Raw genomic sequence first — 7,853 nt, forward strand, 5'->3', positions numbered from 1 at the left:
TGTTCCAAGTTGCAACATGCCATATGGTTGCCAGTACGATTAGTGTGTTACCTTCTTCCCAGGGGTTCAGTTACCAGATTTAATTTCATCCCAGTTCTAGTTCAGCTATTTTTTCTTCATGGCTAGAAGTTGGAATGTTTTAAATTGGAATATTAGGGGCATCAATGATCCCAAAAATGGGATGCAATTTCCAATAAGATTGAGGAGTCAGGTTGCTCAGTGCTATGTATTCAGGAAACAAAAAGAGAGTTGTTTGATCAATCATATATCAGAAACTTTTGTCCTAAAAGTCTATCAAAGTTTGAATTTCTTCCATCCACTGGTGCTTCTGGAGGAATCCTCACTGTTTGGAATGACAACCTCTTCTCTAGTCACATCTTCCACCAAAATGCTTTCTCTTTATCAATCCATTTCACCTGTAAACTTGATGGTTCTGTTGGATCTTGACCAATGTCTATGGGCCTTGTAATCCTGATGAGAGGACTTCCTTTCTTGACTGGCTTCAGAATTTCCAAATTGATGATGAGATGAATTGGATGATCCTTGGGGACTTTAATTATATCAGGTGCCCTCAAAATAGAAATAGGGAAGGAGGAAATATTAATGACATGCTGCTGTTCAATGAGGCAATAAGCAGGCAAGCACTGGTTGAGATCCCTCTCAAGGGTAGAAACTTCACTTGGAGTAATATGCAGGATGCACCATTGCTAGAGAAACTAGATTGGTGCTTTACATCTGAATCTTGGTCTCTCTCTTTCCCATCGACTCCGGCCATTCCCCTTGCTAAAACAACTTCTGATCATACTCCTGTTCTTATCAAGATTGGAACTTCAATCCCTAAATCACAGATATTCAGGTCTGAAAACTACTGGACTAAAAATCCACAATTTAAGGAGGTTGTGAAGCAAATTTGGGAGCAAGATGTTCCGGAAGTGGATAGTGCCAAATGTATTGCTGCTAAATTCAAGAGGCTTAGGAAGGGCTTGAAAATTTGGGCCAGGACCATTTCAAATTTGAAAGCCACCATTGAAAACACCAACTTCATGATTCTATGTTATGATGTGATTGAGGAGTACAGAGACCTATCTACTGAGGAAGCAAATGGTAGACTTATCCTAATTGAGCATCTGAGAGAGATTAATGAGCAACAAAGGATTTATTGGGAACAGAGAACTACCATTAGAAAGATTAAAATGGGGGAAGCAAACACCAAGTATTTCCAAGCTAAAGCCACCATCAAGCACAGGAATAACCACATTGTTGTTTTAAGGGATGAGGATGGTTTTGAACATCATGAGCACCAAGCCAAAGCATCTATTCTTTACAGAGCTTTTAAAAACAGGATGGGTTCTGCATCCAAACCAGAAAACCCTCTGTTGCTGCACAATCTGCTGCACCAACCACTGGATCTCTCTGATCTGGAACTCCCATTTTCCAAGGAGGAAATTGATGATGTGATTAAGCACATGCCAGCTGATAAGTCCCCAGGACCAGATGGTTCTAATGCCAAATTTCTAAAGGTTTGCTGGGATATCATTGCACCAGACTTCTACAGATTAATTGAAGATTTTCACAAGGGGACTGTCAACCTTCAAAGCATCAATTACTCTTTCATCACACTCATTCCCAAGAAATATGCTGCTCTCCTGCCAAATGATTATAGACCTATCTCTCTCTTAAATTGCACTTTGAAGATCATCACCAAGCTGTTGGCTAATAGACTGCAGAAAGTAATCGTCTCCTTAGTGCATCAAAATCAGTATGGTTTTCTTTTCAATAGATGCATTCAGGACTGTCTAGCCTGGTCTTATGAATATATTCATCAATGCAAGCAGTCCAACAAAGAACTGATTCTCCTAAAGTTGGACTTTGGGAAGGCATTTGATATGCTCAATCATGATACTATCTTGGAAATTCTTGAAGCTAAAGGTTTTGGCAGCAGATGGATTCAGTGGATTAAGATGATATACAGTACTGGCTTTTCTTCTGTGCTACTTAATGGGGTTCCAGGCAAACAATTTTTATGCAAATGTGGTGTTAGACAAGGAGACCCACTGTCTCCCCTCATCTTTGTCATTGCTGTAGATATTCTACAAACAATGTTGAATGAGGCCAAAAGAAATGACCTCATCACAACACCACTGATTCATCAGTACAGCCAGGAATATCCCATTATTCAATATGCTGATGATACCATTTTGATAGCACATGCAGAAGCTTCACAGCTTCACAACATCAAGAACCTTTTGCTTCACTTTGCTGCATACACTGGCCTCAAAGTTAATTATTCCAAGTCAACCATGATTTCAATCAATACTCCCGAGGACAAGATGCAATTTCTCTCTGACCTTTTGGGATGTCAGATTGGTACCCTACCACTTCAGTATTTAGGCCTTCCTCTCAGCCTCAGCAAACCAAGGGTGGAAGACTATCTACCTTTACTGAAGAGAGTTGAATCTAGACTTCTGAGCTGCTCAACTTTGCTTTCTACTGGTGATAAGCTCACACTCATTAAATCAGTCTTCTCCAGTCTGCCCATCTATTTCATGTGCTCCCTTCAGATTCCAATTACAGTGGTTAATCAACTTCATAGCTATTTCAGAAACTGCTTTTGGAGGAAATATGGTTCCCAAGACAGAGGGGCAGTTTTGGTTGCATGGAGCACTGTTTGCCAACCCAAGTCTAATGCGGGTCTGGGTATCCTAAATATTGAGGTGCATAACCAGGCGCTGCTCATGAAACAAGTGCACAAATTTCTTAACAGAGAGAATATTCCTTGGGTGAATATCATTTGGGAAACTTACTACCATAACTCATTGCCTGGTGATCGATTGGTGGGATCCTTTTGGTGGTAAACTCTGCTCAAACTGATGCCTCGCTACAAAGCTTCTATTGTTTCCTCAGGCCATTCTGGTAACTCAACTGTATTCTGGTCAGACTGCTGGTGGGACTAGCCACTCCTCAACAAATTCCCTGAACTCAGCTCCTTCAGAAACAACGACTATGTTTCCTTGCAGCAAATTCTGATCACTGAAGATTTGGCTTCCCATTTTCATACACCTTTATCCCAGCAGGCTTTTAGTCAGTTCAATGCTCTGCAAGAATGTCTTCAAGGAAGAAATGACATGCAAGGAAATGATAGATGGACTATTAATGGTTGTCCCAAAGGATATTCTTCTATCCAAATGTATGCACACATGATGGGACCCTCTAAAGTTCACTCTTTGTTCCAGGATATTTGGAAAACAGCATGTCGTTTGAGGCACCAGATTTTCTTTTGGCTACTTCTTCATGATAGAGTTAATTCCAGAAATCTCCTTCATAGAAAATCAATGGCCTTGGATAGCTACAACTGTGCGCTCTGTGCAGACCATACTGAGGAAACAAACTTGCATTTATTCTGGGATTGTCCTTTTACTTTGCTTTGTTGGGACAGGATCATCCCGAATAGGAACAGAAGCATTTCAGTTATTGATGATATACAGTTGGCTCTGCAGCATCTGCCTGACAGCATTTCCTTAGAAATTATCATCATGGGCTGTTGGGGTATTTGGTCTGTCAGAAATGATAAAATTTTCAGACATGCTGCTTCACATGTGCAAAGTTGGATTTATTATCTACAGGAAGGGCTCACAGCAGTGCAAATAAGAGCTAAACAAGCAAAGGCGCAAAGGATTAGAGACTGGATAGTTTCACATTGTTAATTTCCATGATTCATAAAACTGGTATTGGTTGATGTAATACTTTTGCTCTTGTATTTTGTATATAAATTATTAATGAAAATACCGTAGAACAATTGTTTTACGGTCAGTGCTTCAAAAAAATTGCATGTCAGCCTCAATCTTGAAAAAAATAGTTAGGATTTAGGGGACGCGGGTTCTTGGGACATGGTGCCAGGCGATGATGGAATCCCATGCATCGATGTTGCTTTGTGGTTTGGGTTTATTATAGTGACTATCTCAATACCGCCCAAATATGCACTCGTAATACCTGATACGAAGCTGAATACGCGCCATCCGTTTGTCAGATATGACAAAGTGATACATCCCAATTAGGTGTGTGGGTAGGTTGCATATGACCACCGGCTGTAGACACAGTGCATATCCCTTGAGCTGTCTGGAGAAAGAGTGCCATGGGGTACAGTTCACTGACGGCAGAAAGGTTAGCAATGCAAATCGTTATTTTCAGTTTATTTCTCTAGCACAGTAGTATCCCTTGAGCCGCTCCCTGTATCTTGCTTTGATCCAGTGCCGTAGGAATCACTGGTCGGAAGAGTAGCTCCCTCGAGCTGCTGGTTCAACTGGGCACCAGGTTGTTAACGGATTTTGTTTTCTCCGGTCTAGTTCTAGTGAAAGGCTGTGACAGGTGGAGGAGAGGATGCGAGGGGGTGAGTTGCACAGGCACTGGATCACTGAATGGCTGGGGGAGAACTTTCATGAGGACGGGTCTCACGGGATGGGCGGCTTGGGGCTCTTGTGTTGATTTTAATGTGTTGTGCGTGTGTGAGCTGGTGAACCTAATAACCTGCGTTTTTTAATGAATGATTTATGAAGCGTGGTTATTAGGGAGCGGACGGGGTGGTGTGTCAGAGCATGCATTGACGTGGTTGATTTCAAGGCGGGGTACGCGTAATTTGTGACATCGTGACGCATCAACAAAATGACAGTTGCCCACCTGCACTTATGTTGCTGTCGGCAAATATACGTTTTAAAAATGTAAATGACTCGATTAAGTGCAATGCAATTGTCCACGGCTAATGGTTAATAAGTACTCCCTAGGTAGTTGCATAATTTCATGGTCTAACGCCACCTTCTGGGGATTTATGAACTAGCTCTGCTTGGTCGCAGCCAAGGCAGATGTCACATTGGCGGGGGGGGGGGGGGGGCACATTGCTAATGTAACATAAAGTAGTAAAAAATGAGTTACGTATGATGGATTAGGCGCTAATCAACACTATGGTGCGGGATGACAAAGATCCACATCTTTCTTCAGTGCCGGGTGGATTGAGAGCATGCAAACTGCGAGTAGATTGACGATGCATGGCTGAGGAAACTTACACCCTGGCGCTCGCATTTGTAGAAGTGGGCCTTCCTGGGTTTTTGACCGTGCCAGAGACAAACTATAGCACATACACCATGTTGTATTCTGGGCACTCAGCGGGAGTGGCGACACTTCATCCATATGATGATGATGCGATTTAGGGGGGGGGGGGGGGGCGGGGGCGGGGGGGGGGGGGGCACATTGCTAATGTAACATAAAGTAGTAAAAAATGAGTCACATTGTGGGGGGGGGGGCACATTGCTAATGTAACATAAAGTAGTAAAAAATGAGTAAAAAATGAGTCACATTGTGTGGGGGGGGGGGGCACATTGCTTATGTAACATAAAGTAGTAAAAAATGAGTTACGTATGATGGATTAGGCGCTAATCAACACTGCCGCGGGAGACAAACTATAGCACATACACCATGTTGTATTCTGGGCACTCAGCGGGAGTGGCGACACTTCATCCATATGATGATGATGCGATTTAGGGGGGGGGGGGGGGCGGGGGGGGGGGCACATTGCTAATGTAACATAAAGTAGTAAAAAAGTAGTAAAAAATGAGTCACATTGTGGGGGGGGGGGCACATTGCTAATGTAACATAAAGTAGTAAAAAATGAGTAAAAAATGAGTCACATTGTGGGGGGGGGGGCACATTGCTTATGTAACATAAAGTAGTAAAAAATGAGTTACGTATGATGGATTAGGCGCTAATCAACACTGCCGCGGGAGACAAACTATAGCACATACACCATGTTGCATTCTGGGCACTCAGCGGGAGTGGCGACACTTCATCCATATGATGATGCGATCGAGGGGCCGAGGGGCTTGAGTGGGACATGGATGAACACATGGGGATGAACTAGCTGTGGCAAGCAGAGAGGAAAGAGTGAGGTTGCGTGGGCAGAGAAGGCGGAATGAGTGAGGAGAGAAAATAGACAGAGCGATGAGTGGCAACTGGATAGAGCTGTTAAGGAGGAGCGCGTATGGTGAGCTGGATGTGTGGGCTGAACAGTCAAACGTAATTAATGCAACTAGTTGGTTCACCCCAGGTTTGGCAGTTAACTAGTCACAAGCAAGTGTTTTCCTTCTATTGGTCACCCTGGGGGTGGGGTATAGCAAACTCTAGCAACCGGAAAGGATACCTATGTTTACAATGGAATCGTTCTCATTGAAAAGGGGCACCAGAAGTTCAAAAATCAGATGCATATGGCCTTAGGGTAGGAGAAAAGGAATCGATCACTGTTGGCACTCTAGAATTGCGTATATTGGGATGTGGTGCTATAGAGATCTTATACGAATATTTGCATTTGTGTACGCAAATTATATATGAGTTTTGGTATTGGTTCAGCATGAATGTGAGAGTCACGTGCAGTGAGGATACCAGCCTCGCCTAGCGCTATGTCCCAACGAGCATTTTTGGGATTTAGGGGGAAATATTAATATAGTACGATGCTTGGGCTATTTGTTTTTAAAGGTTGCATCAATAACAATGGTTCCAATTTAAGATGTCATGCAATACAGCTTATCGATAGCACAATACCTTGTTCTGTTCAAAAGAGAAGGCACAATACCTAACTGTCTAAAATTGAAATAATATTTTTTATTTGACTTTCTATTTGCATACAATAATCATATAGTCTGCAGTAGGTTGGCTTCAAACTAATTTCCAGGTGGTATTCTTTTGTAAATTTGTTAAGGACATATCTTAAATATCCGGGCAATCTTGGAATTTCCAGCTCCACCATTCTTATTTCATGGCATTCAATTATTTCCGCTGATCTTATTGAGCTGGCATGCTCCCATTGCAAACTGGATGCCCATCAGGTTGTGTTTGTGATCAGCCACCAAGCTGGAAAACCGAGGAACTCATGCTGTATTACCTTCGAGAAGTAGAGATCCACAACTTGAGAGGAACTGAACATGAATCTGCTCTTATGAAACGGTTATTCCGTTGGGCAACAGTGCTAGAAAAGATGACAGTAACTTTTCATTGCTCAGTCGCTGAAAGCAAGGCCAAGGAGTTCTGCCAGATGCTTCAAAGCTTCTGTAGGCCAGAAATATCTATGAAGGGGCAAGGCTTCGCCTAATCTAGTCGTAGGACAGGTAACCATGGCCTGAACTTGTTGGGAAACGTTATGTGCACCGCGGGGCCTCGCAGAACGCTTTGCCAACTTGTCACTTGTGTTGGTGCTCGTGCCTGGTGGTCCTCTTGTAGTTGGCATCTTGGTATGAATTGCACTGTTTGTAAACTTCAGAGTTTGTTAGATCCTTTCGAGATGTTGCAGGATGTATAAGTTGTACTTTATGCATGTGGATGCTGTCTGAACTTCAGTTCTTGTTGCCAACAGAGCTTTAATCAAGTCTGAGATTTGTGAAAAAATCTGGTTTTAGAACGAGCTTCATGCAGTTTTTTTGTTGTGGCAAAAATCATAAATCACATTTTTGAAGTTAAATTCTGAAACAAATCATACACGTTCGTATGGATGTATTTTACATGTGTATAGTCTGATAATGTAATACATTATGGTGATCATAATGTATATCATGTTCAAATTTTGCACACATGTGGTACACATCCATATGGACGTGTAATTGTTTTTAGAGTGTTTTGAGACTTAAAAAGGTGATTTCCTCTATTTAGCATTTTCGGTTTCAAGAGCCTTATCAGGATATATTGCAAGGCTGGAAGAGTACAACGTCCTTGCGTCGACACACCCGCTTACTTTTAAACCATTTCATATTTGTCTCTTCTCATCTTTCTCTTTTTCTTTTTGGCATTTCATCAAGTACTTGGTGTGCAGGTGCTCA

This window comes from Triticum urartu, chromosome 1A, assembly GCF_056163025.1.
Source record: "Triticum urartu cultivar PI428250 chromosome 1A, HENAU_Tu73, whole genome shotgun sequence".
In the NCBI taxonomy this organism is placed as follows: domain Eukaryota; kingdom Viridiplantae; phylum Streptophyta; class Magnoliopsida; order Poales; family Poaceae; genus Triticum; species Triticum urartu.